The sequence below is a fragment of the Hylobates moloch genome, unplaced genomic scaffold (genome assembly GCF_009828535.3).
Source record: "Hylobates moloch isolate HMO894 unplaced genomic scaffold, HMol_V3 SCAFFOLD_20, whole genome shotgun sequence".
Taxonomy (NCBI): domain Eukaryota; kingdom Metazoa; phylum Chordata; class Mammalia; order Primates; family Hylobatidae; genus Hylobates; species Hylobates moloch.
This window is the reverse complement of record NW_026652295.1, coordinates 6730867-6743874: the sequence shown is the minus strand read 5'-3', so window position 1 is coordinate 6743874 and position 13008 is coordinate 6730867. Positions and strand designations below refer to the sequence as shown.

General features: G+C 47.9%; 1 protein-coding gene across 3 annotated transcripts in view; it reads right to left on the bottom strand.

Moving 5' to 3' along the window:
• The window catches only part of RREB1 (ras responsive element binding protein 1), a 141971-nt gene extending 131725 nt beyond the window's left edge, over positions 1-10246 (bottom strand). The window contains exon 1 of one of the 3 annotated variants that reach the window (XM_058432340.1): positions 10015-10246. The gene's annotated coding sequence lies outside the window, so the exon portion shown is untranslated. The remainder of the gene's footprint in view (positions 1-10014) is intronic. The other 2 variants (XM_032141078.2, XM_032141079.2) reach the window with 2 other exon arrangements.
• Positions 10247-13008: the final 2762 nt, after the last annotated feature.

The following is a 13008-nucleotide window of genomic DNA, read 5'->3' as shown; positions in this document are numbered from 1 at the left end:
AAAAAAAAAAAAAAAAAAAAACTATGTTAGAATATTATATCTGAATGTATCTGCCACGATCTGAGCCTAAACTCTAGTTAGCAGGTAAGCACTTATTAAAAAATATTTTTAATCAACCAGGATTTCATCTTGTATAAAAAATACCAAGAACTTCCACACACTATGTCGTTTTTTTCTTTTTGCTTTTTTAAATTCATGTCAGGCTCAGTGGCTCATACCTCATACCTGTAATCTCAACACTTTGGGAGGCTGAGGTAGGAGGGCTGCTCGATCCCAGGAGTTTAGGAATTTGAGACCAGCCTGAGCAACATAGAGAGACCCTGTCTCCAAAATAAATAAACAAATAAATCACTGTTTAAAAAGGAAACCTGGTGGGGCGCGGTGGCTCATGCCTATAATCCCAGCACTCTGGGAGTCCGAGGTGGGCGGATCACCTGAGGTCAGGAGTTCGAGACCAGCCTGGCCAACATGGTGAAACCCCATCTCTACTAAAAAAAAAATACAAAAATTAGCTGGGCGTGGTGGTAGGCGCCTGTAATCCCAGCTACTCGGGAGGCTAAGAGAATCGCTTGAACCTGGAAGGCGGAGGTTGCCGTGAGCCAAGACTGCGCCATTGCACTCCAGCCTGGGTGACAAGAGTAAAACACTTCGTCTCAAAAAAAAAAAACAAAAAAAAAAACAAAAAAAAACAGGAAACCTATTCACATGGTTCACCTTTGTGTTTCAGAACCAGAACACCCACCCCATCTTCCTGGTTATCTCCCCTATTTCTGAAGACATATCTACCTCTTTTATGAGAAAATTAAGATTTTGATTTTATATATTCACAGAAATGTTTTGTTTTTTACAATGAAGTGTCAGAATAAAGGGAGCTCCCCTAAAACAGTGAAAATTATTCTTTTTATAAATATGATCTAAAATCAACTATTATCACGTGTATATTGCACATACACAGACATACAAACACATAAAGCAAGATTTATACCCTGTAGGTCTCTGGCTTGGTATTCTGTTTTAAATCCTACGAGTAATGGAAAAAAGAGAAGTTAAATTATACACAGACCAACACTCCTATTAACTCATACCACTAATGAAACAAAACTCTAACTAAGCAGAGAAAATGGGCCCACACATTGGAGCTCTGAAATGATTTTGGTCTTTGATCTGTGTGCCCATCTCTCCTATTTAATGTAAACTTCAAATCAAGAGCCATGAAAAATGGTTATAATTAGTAAAGGCCCCAGTGTGACAGCTTTTAGCGCAACCAGGCATTAACAAGGAGTTTTTTTCACTTTTACATTAAGCTGAGCCAACTTTTATTTTAGAATTTCTATAATTCAAAATTCTTTCCCACCAAAGCACTTAATTCTTTCCCACCTAGCACCACATTCTGCATGACGGGTATGCTGAAATCGTTAGTTCATGTCTATTTCCTTCATTGAATTTGTAGCACTATTTAGGCCTTAGCTTCCAAATTACATGTGGCTATTCTCCAAAATCTTCAGAAACTCTCATTTTTGTATCAGAAATCAACACACAGTGGTGAGTGAGCACCAACTATGCAATCGTTCTAGGTACGGGAGGTGGAAAAATATCCTTGAAGTGAGAGAAACATGTTAACAGATAAATTACAACAGACAAGACTTGACAGATGGGGTAAAAGTTATTCACAACAGAAGAGCTAATTCTCCATAGAAGAGGTAGTATTTAAGCTGGGTCTTGAAAAAAAGAGTACAAAATCTTTATTGCTGAAGGAAGGGGATGGGGATGCAACAAAATGAACAATCCAGGCAACATGAGGCAGTAAGAATCAATACAGCGTGGCAGTGGGGTAGAAGACAGTGACAAGAGCTGAGACTAGAAATTCGGCTTGGAAGCAGATGAAGTTCCTTGTATGCCAAGTTAAGGAGTTTGGATTTCTTCCTGTAGACAACAGAGAGCCAAGAGATGTTTTTAAGCAGGCAAACACCACGCACAGCTTTAGTTTTGATGATTCTGGCAGCAGAGTGGAGGATGAACTGCAGTAGGGAGAAACTGGTGGCAGGAAATTAACTTGGGAGGCGTTTGTGACTTGATCAGGGCCTTAGGTCAGAAACGACAGAACAGCCAATGTCAGGGCCAGACTGGAGTGTGGTTTTGCAGAGGGCCTGGTGACTGATTGAACATCGGGGCAGGACAGACATGCGTCAGGACGGCAGTAAGACTCCTGGCCTAGAAGGCTGGGTGGATGGTGATCACCTTCCAGAAGGGAGAGGACTTTCATTTTTACAAGTACCTGCAGGGTAAGGTACTTGCAGGGTGATCAGGGTGACAAAAGGTTCAAGCTTGGAGAAGTTGTAAATGGAGATATAGAGTTGGGAGTTGGCAGTTTATAGGTTAGAGGAGAAGGCAGAAAAGCACCAGAATGCAGAGTGCGTTCTGCAGGACCAAGACTCACTACCAGGTATGGGACTGCAAAGGTGGCTGCAGAGCAACGGCCCTGAGCACCATCAGTGCGACTGACACCAATGGGACACTGACTAACTGCTGGTTTAGATGTAAAAGGAGCTATCTTCAAGTATTGCACATGTCTATAAGGTGGGAGCCCAGGCCACTCTAGGGGTGACTCTGCCTACCACTGGCAGCCCTTCCTTTTCTGGAATTCAATCTGTCTCCCTGTTTTCTTCTCCCCTCCATGGTTTCCTTACCTCCTGTCTGTGTGATAGGCTGGGGGGTTGGGGGGAAGGCCAAGGGTCAGATCAGTAACACTTGCTGGCTAAAAGATCACTCCTGTCACTATATTAGACATTTCTGGTCTGAGGCCTGGGGTCCCTTAACATAAAAATAATCACTGCCTCCTACCCTGCATCCCCTTATTCCCTCCCTATCCCTCCCAACCACAGCAGCTGGCAGCCATCCACCCTCTCAAGAGGAGATGTATGGACAGAGGACCCGGCTCAGAAACACTGCCCTATAAAAATGGCAGACGGTTATGTAAGAATTTTGCAAAAACTTGAGAAAATAAAATAAGGGAGACTACGAATGCAAAAACATGAACTGTTAAGCAAGTAAGGGCTAGTTCAAACACTTAAAAAAAAAAAAAAGGTATACTCCACATAACTTAGAACATGAAGGAGGCTGCAGATGACAGCACCAGGGCAAGTTTCCCAAATAACTGAAGGTGACTGGGAAAGCTGAGCCATCTACCAGAACAGCTTCACAAAGCCAATGAATCTAGTTTGTTTTAGAAGTAGATGACTTCTAGAATTTTCATTTACTATGAGGTTTTCAAATTTATTTAATGCCACTTGATGTTTTCCTCAACCCCAAATTTTCTGAGAAACTTCGAACTTGCCAACCATGGTACCTCAGAGGCATATAAGAGCTTACTTGCTTACTTGCTTTATGGAATTTCAGATTTCTAAATATATCGCATGCAATACAGGCAGTGCACCCAGTGGACTTGTAGATGAGACCCAGGCCACGACTACCGTACCTTTCAAGCAGGCTTTCTCACCCTCAGCTCTGCTGACATATGGGGGTTGTTATGTGCACTCTAAGACGTGGAGCAGCATCTTTGGGGTCTACGCCTAAAGGCCAGTAGCAACTCCCCCCCTGCCCCCCCTCCCCCGCCAGAAACACTTAAAAATGTCTCCAGACAGTGCCAAAAGTCCCCTGGGGGCAAAACCACCAGGCTGAGAACCACTTCTTCAAAGAGTAAGCCCCAAGCTTGTCATCAGTTTTTTCCTTAAAACTCATCCCTCACTCAGCCTGATCAACATGGTGAAACCCTGTCACTACTAAAAATACAAAAGTTAGCTGGGCGTGGTGGTGTGTGCCTGTAGTCCCACCTGCTCAGGAGACTGAGGCAGGAGAATCGCTTGAACCCTGGAGGTGGAGGTTGCAGACAGCCAAGATTGTGCCACTGCACTCCATCCTGGGTGACAGCAAGTCTCCGCCTCACCTAAGTGAACCACATTAAGAAGAATTTGATAGTTCTGTTAGTCTCCCAGCACTAAAAACAAAAACAAAGTGCTGCATTTCCCCAATTTGAACATAAACTCCTAGGCAAAATTTGACTAAGGTAATGGAGGTGTGCAAAATTCTGGAAAGGAAATCCAGAATGGATACCCACAAAGCTTCCTGAGCTCAAAATATACCACGTTCTTCCGTTTACAGATTTTGACTTTCTGGAACATCTACTTTATCCTTACAACAATCTCATGAGGTAGAAAGGCTACTAAAAAGATACGTATCATCACATTCATCAACAGAAATACTACCAAGAGTAAAAGTGCTTTTTAAAATTTCCTTATACCTTCAAACTCAATTAGGTTTATTTTGAAAAGGATCTGGTCTTATTTAAAAACCACACACCATACACATGGAGATAAATAGGCAGTATATATTTAATGCTGCTAAGTCCTCTTGAGGTCAAGCTGACTCTAAAAAGCAGCGGTTCTACAGGGCTAGGCTGGAGTTAGGAGTTCTGGGTTCCAAGTTTGATTTATCAGCCCCTGGGTGAACCACGGCGCAGCTGTAAAATGGGTCAACATACCCACCCAACTCTCACAGTGTTCCTCTAAGCATAAACTTGGAATCTTTGCTAAAGGCCTCCACAAAAGCAGGGTGAAATCAACTAAGTCCTAGAAGGTATATCTGAATGAAAAAGAAAAATTTTAAAGTGATTAAACCACCAGAAGTATCACACACTTTCATAACAATCCTATCCCATAGTCTCTGAAAAGGGGGAAAGAGATGAAATACCAAGCAAGCTAGAGAAAAACAAATAGAGCATTTAAAAGCTTTATCTGATTACCCCCACTGAGACGTTTTCTCTTCCGTCTGGCTGTCTGACAATGCCTGTGGGGGTTTTCATTCTCTTTCTCCACCCACCCTCATGATGTCTGCAAGCCCTTAGGTGAATCCCTGCAGGAGCAGTCAGTACCCAGTCCTGGGACTTTACAGAGGTTTTCGAATTCTCTTAGCATTACTTGCTTGAATCACACTGAACAAACAGTCTCCACCCTCTCCCACTGCTTTTGTCTGAAGCACCTATTCACAGGCAGCCACCTTTACTGATGGGCAGACAGGCTAACTTCAGTACCCTTGAAGTCCCACCAAAAACAAGATGCACCGGTCGCTACCAGTCTGCTCCTCCCTATCCGCTTCACCCCAACCCGCCACTGCCAACGGCAGAGTGCAATCCCCAGCTACAATCGGCTGCAGTTCAGACCACGATGAACACCAGGGAACGTGACAAGAGAAATTGAGCGGAGCACAGTCGATGACACTGCCGACAGGACTGCTAACAAAAAAGGAAAAACCCCTCTCCACCTTCCTCATTCTTTTACCTCCGTAGTAATGAAAACATCAGTAGTTTTCTTTTCTGTATTCTGCCTTCTATGGGAATGGGGGAAATTAAAAATAAGTGATGCATTTCAGAGAGCACACCGTATGCCTCCCTCTGGGTTTCATATGGTGTACTTTTTACCTTTGATATAAGGGGAGGTCCCTGCAACCCTCGCCCCCGTGTGGAAATCGCTGTCTGACCCTTGCTCTTTGAAAAGTGCCATGGCTACCTCTACTCAAAAATCACTCTCTAAATCAGGAAAGAGAGAAAAGAAACAGAAAGAAAATTCATTTATCAATTTCTTAATTGTATTTGGATATAAAAAATATGACTCAACACTGCCTGTTCAATAGGTCAGATGTACACAAATTAACCTTGAAGCAGGGAAACTTTTGGCTTACAACAGGCTTACCATTCAACCAAGAGATGGTAGTTACTAATCATGGCTTCAATTAGATTTCAACCATTTTATCTCAATGAAAAACTTCAAGATACTTGAACATACTTATGGCAGAAATGTAATGTACATCACACCTATTTTTGTTTTCTAACATTTGGCCAGTCCTTCCAAAGATACTCTGAACCTAATATAATTATTTTTAAAAAGATATCTATGAACTGGGCGGAATAAACTGCACCAGCGAAGTGGAATGAAATGGAGGAGGAGCCCTATCAAAACCTAATCTAAGGGAATGGTAATCTCAGTAAAGCGGGAAAGAAAGCTATTGTCCCCTTATCAGGACAGATTACATTGCATACTTTCTATTGATACTAAATTGCATTTCTATCTTTGAATACAAACCTGTTTGATGCAGAATAAAAGACATAACTTTATGGATTATGTAGAATTTCCAAAACAAACCAAGGAATCAGTTATTAATACTAGAAATAAGAGGGTACGATACACACAAATCCTCAGGAAGGTTCAACCTGAACACATTGGTAATAGTCAAGAAGTCCACCAGACAAGCTGCCATCTGACACCACAAGGCTGGTCATAGAGTACTGAACTTCAATTAAAGACACTTACAAAAGAAAGAGATTATTTAAATATAATAACACAACCAAAACAAACTTTAACATCCTACCTCCCCAGGTCAAAGGACATAGAAGAATCAGAAATTAATTAAGCCTAGTAAATAATGTAAAACAGGGAATGACTCCCTTTCAAAAATGCTTCGGTTAATTTTAGCATCCTTCTGTTTAGCTGCTTAGCAACCCTTATCCTATGACCTTCTAAGCACCACCTACTTTTCAGAAGGATAATGAATAGAAACATCAAAAGAATTCACTTCTGTTTCCAAAGAATATATTTAACCAATTCTTATAGGAGTTAAATTCATATTAATTATGCCCTGCAAAATCCAAAAAGGGTAGCATTTTAAAACTTCATTAACTGGGACATTTCCTTAGCTGAAGGTGATAAATGATGTTAGCAAGTGAGCATAAGATAGCAAGCAAAGACTTCCTAACTGACCTCAGAAGTGGAATAACGCAACAGTTCAAAATTGAAGAGCAAAAACGACCTAAGGCAGCTACACGGTACAGTGCCTGGCACACAGCAGGTAACCAATAAACTGCTGTTGATCAGATGCTGGACTAATATGTGTAGGTTTATTTTCTTCCTTCAACATGCTGTACCTGTGTTGGATACAAATAAGGCCTTTGGAGTCTGCCTGAAGAAATTTAAAAGACCCTTCAATCAAAAGGTCGCTTGTTGGGTGATGTAACTAGTTAGGAATGGATGCACCACCTGTACCAGCTCAGTAAGACGCATGTTCCCCATCACATAACAAACACTTGTCTGCCATAAGGGCTTAGAGTCTGATTTTCTGATGAGAAATAAAGCAGTATCTAGAAAAACCCAGAGAATGATATTCCACATAACAGTAAGCATCAGCAGCATTTCTTAAAGAGTATTACACATCCAGCAAATCCTCTTTAAAAACAAGACATTCTAAAATGCAACCAGTTTAGCAGTAGTTTTAAGACAAAGACAATGCAAGTTCATTAACCTAAAATGGAGCACAAGCTAAGCAAATAACTAAATCAAAGAGTTCTTCTCTCCCTTTCTTTTGTAAAAATGGGGGAAAGGTATTTTTTTAACACATTTAAAACTTGATTAAAGCCATTCAAATGTTTAATTCATCAGTGTAACCAAAGCTCAAAGCACATCAAAGCAGGACCCATCAGCGGGTACCCAGAAGGCTCCCTCCAAAGGGCAGAGGTAAACACACACAAACACACACACCACCCCTAAAATTAGTTATCCGTCTTTGTATAAATTACTTGTAGAGTAGCTCGAGCCCATTCCTTCAAAAGTTCTGTGGACTCTTGAAGATAGTACAGAACTCAACGTTTGTTTTTCAAAGAGGTTTTAGCCAACACTTTGGCCTCTATCTAACTCAGACTTCCGGGTTGAAATATGCCTTAGAAACTATACCTGCCTACTTGAAAAAGCACCAAATCTAGAGGATTATTTTCATGGGTGTGAAAAAACAAAACTAAACCACATTCTTTTCTTGGCAGTTCTCTTTTCCCCACCTTCCACTTCCATTAAACTTATTTCAGAATCAACTCGCACACATGCAGGGTCCACTACCTATATAAAGGGGAAAAAAATATCAAAAATAATGGAAATGCACTAGTAACTCTGCCTTTGCAGAAATCATTTCAAGTCTTCTTAAGACAGAAATTCCTCGCTATTTCCAGCAACACCATTCAACAGGCAAACTTTATTTCCACTGGCTTTTAAAGAGCTAAGCTTAAATCTAAACTCTAAGAGAGTTCAATTTTCTACTAATGAAAACCCCCGGACAGGTTTTTCAACATACCAAAACGTTATATTTTTTTATTCACCCTTTTGTCTCTCTCCACATCCACCACCATCACAAGCAGCAGCAGCAGGAGCATCCTCAAAAGAAGAAAACCCTCCAAAGCGCCCCGAATGTGTGCTGCTGCTGGCTCTGAAGCCGTGTAGAATTTCGTAATGGAATGTGAACTGCTCGTCCGGATCTGGGCTCACGTTCTATCTCCTAACCAGTAAGGAGCGAGGGAGGGCAAATCTGCTGAGCAAGGAGAAATACTTTCCTCCTCTTTTATAACCCATCACGGATGCACGGCGGCCTAGGGGCGCGAGCTGCACGCGGCGCCTGTCAAGCGGCCCGGGCCCGCACCCCGTGGGGTCCCCGCGTCCCCCAGCTCCCCGCCCCGCCCGGAGAGAAAGGTGGCCTCGCCCATCGGTGGGCTCGGCCGACGCGCCCCGCACTCACGCGCGGCCGCGGAGCAGGTCACATCCTCGACGCGCCCTTGGCCCGGTCCAGAAAACACGCCGCTTCCCAGGGAGGGGGTCGGCGACGGGAAGGACCTCCCCTGCTCCTTAGCAACCATTAAGGTCGCAGTTTCCTAAGAGACCGCGAGCGGGGAGGGGGCGCGGGGGGCCCGGCCCGAGGCTTGTGCGGGAAGTTGGGGGGGAGAAGCAACAGGCCCCCTCCCCCCACCCAGCTAGACGCTGGGGGCCGGGATGGGAGGAGGAAGGGAAGCCCCAGAACTCGCGAAAAACTGGTCCAGCGGGCGGCGGACAAAAGTTTCCGAGCGCGCTCCACAGCTGGGCGGCGGAGCGGGCCCAGGCGGCCGGCCCCGCCTCGGATGCTCCCGGCCTCCTTCCTGTGCTCGTGACGGCGCCGAGCCCCCCCCCCCCCCCCCCCGCCCGCGAGGCAGGCTAGCTCCACACCGAGGGCTCCCACGAAAACACGCACCCCGCCAACGGAAGGACGAGGGAACAATACGTGCCCGCACAGTTAGGGCCCGGTCCCCTCCTCCCCTGGCCCCCCGGGGCGGTGGTCGGCGTGACCACGACCGCCAGCCGGGACCCGGCGAGGGCGCGGGGCTGCCCGCGGCCCCCTCCCGGCCGGCGCCGTCCGCCCGGGTGGATCAAAGTCCGCAGAGCAGGGCGCGGCGGATGCTCCCACCGAGCAGCCCCGAGCAGGCACCCCCGCGCGAGCACCCCGGGAAGGCACCCCCAAGCAGGCACCCCCGGATACCTTACGGCGGCGGCGGGAGGGCGGGCGCCGTCATCTCAGCGCTTCCCGGCCCGAGAGGGACTCGAAAGTATGTAGGAGAAAAGTTTCCCCTCCCACATGGGGGGGAGGATGTCGAGGGAGAGAGGGCGGAAGATGGAGAGTAGCGCTGGGAAGATGTTTCTGGCCGGCGGTGCGCGCACCATCCGAGTCCCGGCGGTGCTGGTTAAAAATAAACTCGGCGGCGCGGGTCGGGCCGGATTCCTGCGCTCGGACGGCTAATATGGATGCGCATCAGGTCCTGCTGGCGGGGCGCTGCGGCGGCTCGCGCTGGGAGCTGGTTGGCAGAGCCGGCGGCTCGGGAAAGGGAAAAGAGCGGAGGAAAGGGAGGAGGAGGAGGAGGAGGAACGGCCCGGCGCGCAGCCCGAGGGGAGAGGGCTGCCCCGCTCATCCCTGGCCGCCGTGCCGGCCCGAGCGCACGCTGCGCGGAGTGGGGCGTGCGGGTCCCCAGCTCCGGGACACACCGAGTTTCAAAAGTACAACGCGCTCTGCAGACTTCACCCTCCCCATCCCCAAAGTTCTTTAAAAGGTCGCTCAGGCTGTGCCCCAGACGTCTCGCTGCCGCCGGAGTACCGCGAGTCGGAACCCGGGGCACGTACTTACGGCCGGGCAGGACGCTTGGCTCCCAGGCATGATGCGTTGGGGACCGGTGGGCTTCAGGGAGAGACCGAGGAGAGATGCAAACTTGTTCCGGAAAAGGAATCAAAATGGCGTTTCTGGATGTGCAAAGTTCATCAACTCCGCAGTCACTTCCCCTCCTCCTCTTCTCCCACAGGGAGGGAGGTGGGCGAGGAGCTGGCGACCCCGGCGCCCCAGCCGTCGTCCCGGCCCCCGTCTCGGCCCCCCGCCCAGCTTCCTCGCCCGCACGCTCGGAGTCTCGCTCTCCCCCTCTCACCCTGATAAGTAGACACATCACGTGTTGCTCCTGCGAGTCTCCTGGGGACGTGTTACTGAGCGGCCGCGGCGGCGGCGGCGGCGGCGCTCGGACTGGGGGGGTGAGGGGGAGGACCGCGGTACCCGCCTGTCCCCACCGCCGCCCCCGCCCCGACTTTAGCAGGATGACCACAGTTGCCATCCTGGGATGGATGGAGGTAGAGTCCCCTCCCCACCCCCCACCGCAGCCCCAGGTTTGCCCTACGCCCTCCCAAAGCGCCCTGGGCCATAGGAGGGCCGGGTTGCCCGAGGGGAAGGGTCCCAGAGGCCGCGACTGAGTGCGATCCCATTCGTCCCGTTGCTCGCCGGCCACCTTCTTCGGCCACCGCACCCCCTCCCCTGCAGCCCCTCGCCGCGGGCGACTCCCCGCCCCCGGCTTTCCATCACTTCACTCCGCAGTTTGTTTCACTATTTTAACGGAGGCGGGGGAGACACGGTGATGCCCCAGAATTGCGAGTGGGGCACCTCGGAGGCGCTGGGGTTGGGGGGGATGGGGGACGTAGGGCTCGGGGCCCTGGCCTGGCGCCGCCCCTCTGGGTCTCCGAGGCATCTGCGAGGGGGAGCCCCGCCCGCGCCGTTTCCTTTCCACGCGGTCCTCGCTCTGCATACAGGTGGGGCGAGTGGATGATGGGGCAGGAGATTAAGGAGCAGGCGCTTCACCCCGCCCCTAGCTTCTAGCCGTTTCTTTCCCGGGGCCATCCTTCTTACTCGGGCTGCCGCCCTGAGCGTGCTCGCCGTCTAACAAACTCAACTCCGACCCGACTCTGGTCCCCTTCCCTTACCCACACCCCACAAAGGATGCTTCGGCGAGGAACTGCGTGGCCGCCAGGGGCTGAGGACGGCTCCTGCCGCCACTGTGTCCCCACTCCGCGATGGAATGGCTGATGCTGTGTCATCCACGTCGCCCTCTAAGGCTTCAGAGAAGCCACACGCAGTATCTCTTTCTCTCAGAGGGCTCCTGTTTCAACTCTGAAAAGCAGGGGCCCTTCTCCGAGTCGCTCTCCATCTCTCCAGCTCCTGCCACCACGCTTCGCACTGGCTGCCTTGCCCCAAGTTATCACGGAGCCCAGAGAAACCAGGCCTGGGTTGTGCTTCCTCCATAAAGCAGCTGACATGTTTCCAACTGTTAATACTTCTCCTACCGAGGTTCTGAAAGGGGTCTGTTCTCAGCCTTTGGAAACATCTTCAGAAAGATAAGGATGATTGTGGTTGTTGAAAATAAACACCCCCCTGCCCCCCTAGTTGTAAAGAAGAATGTCCAAAGAGTACTACAGTAGAATTAAGCGTTTGAGTCTGGTTAGGCAAGATGATGTTATGCAGGCAGAAAGCTGGCTACTTTCTATTTACTATGACCTTTGACCCTGGCTCCACCACACCAGCTCCTCTGAGAAGGCTTGAACACCATGGAGAGTTGTAAGCCCAACTGTGGGCCTTTAATTTGACCCTTCCATTGACCTCTAGTTTTCAGGGCTGCAGACAGAAGTGTCTGTCTCGGGATGGGTCCTGGCCAGAATAGAACTCTTTAGAACCAAGGAAAAGCAGCTGGACTATTAGGTCTGATATGAGATAAGTAGGTTAAACCACTGCCCAAGAAGGAGCTGATTCAGCTGGCTGTTTCTCTGACTTTCAGCCATCAAAATTAAGTTTTCGGAACCTGTTATGTTTCCCAGGGTTTACTGTTTACTGAAGAAAACTCCATCCAGAGAAATTTTAGCGGTTGCATTTTTCTGAGCCTCCCCCAACCCCGCCGCCCCCAAATGTATTATCAAATGCTTTTTTGAAGACAGGCCAGTCGTGGAGGAGATGGGCAGGTCTCTAGACAGGAATAATAGTTCACATTGCCATCATAGAATAGGTGTCTTGTGTTTCTAAGTTGTGATGTGTTCCAACCAGGGCAGAGGAAGGGCCCTGTGGGGAATGCTACTTTATTTACTCACTTTGTCTCTGATTCAGGAGCTAGCATTTCCTGGTCTCCCCATTCAGGGATAAGTTTTGAATAGGAAAAATATCAAAATTGGAATTTTATGCATAATTTAGCAAATCTCCAATGCTATATGAATTTTCATGACAAATTGCCACCTGTATAATGCCATCTAGAAAATACTGGCAACAAAAAAGATTGAAAACAGTTTTACTACAACTTTTTTTAATAATTTTTTTTTTGAGACAGAGCGTCACTCTGTTGCCCGGGCTGGAGTGCAGTGGTGGGATCACAACTCACTGCAGCTTTGAATTCCTGGTCTCAAGTGATCCTCCGCCTTTAGCCTCCCAAGTAGCTGGGACTACAGTGCATGTCACCACACCTAGTTAATTTTAACAGTTTTAGTAGAGAGGAGGTCTTGCTGTGTTGCCTAGGCTGGTCTCAGGTTCTAGGGCTCAAGTGATTCTCCTACCTCGGCCTCCCAAATTGCTGGGATTACAGGTGTAAGCCATTGTGCCCAGCCTATTACGTTATATTTTAAAAATTGGAGTATCATGATGCTGGGCCCTGTGTTTCTAATTTCTAGCTAATTAATAAACTTGGCAGTCAAACCACCTGTTCAAGAGTCATGCTATCTAAACCATGATGAGATGCCACTTCACACTCACTAGAATGTTTATAATAAACAGACAATAAGTGTTGAAGAGAGTATGGAGAAATTGAAACCTTCATACATTGCTGGT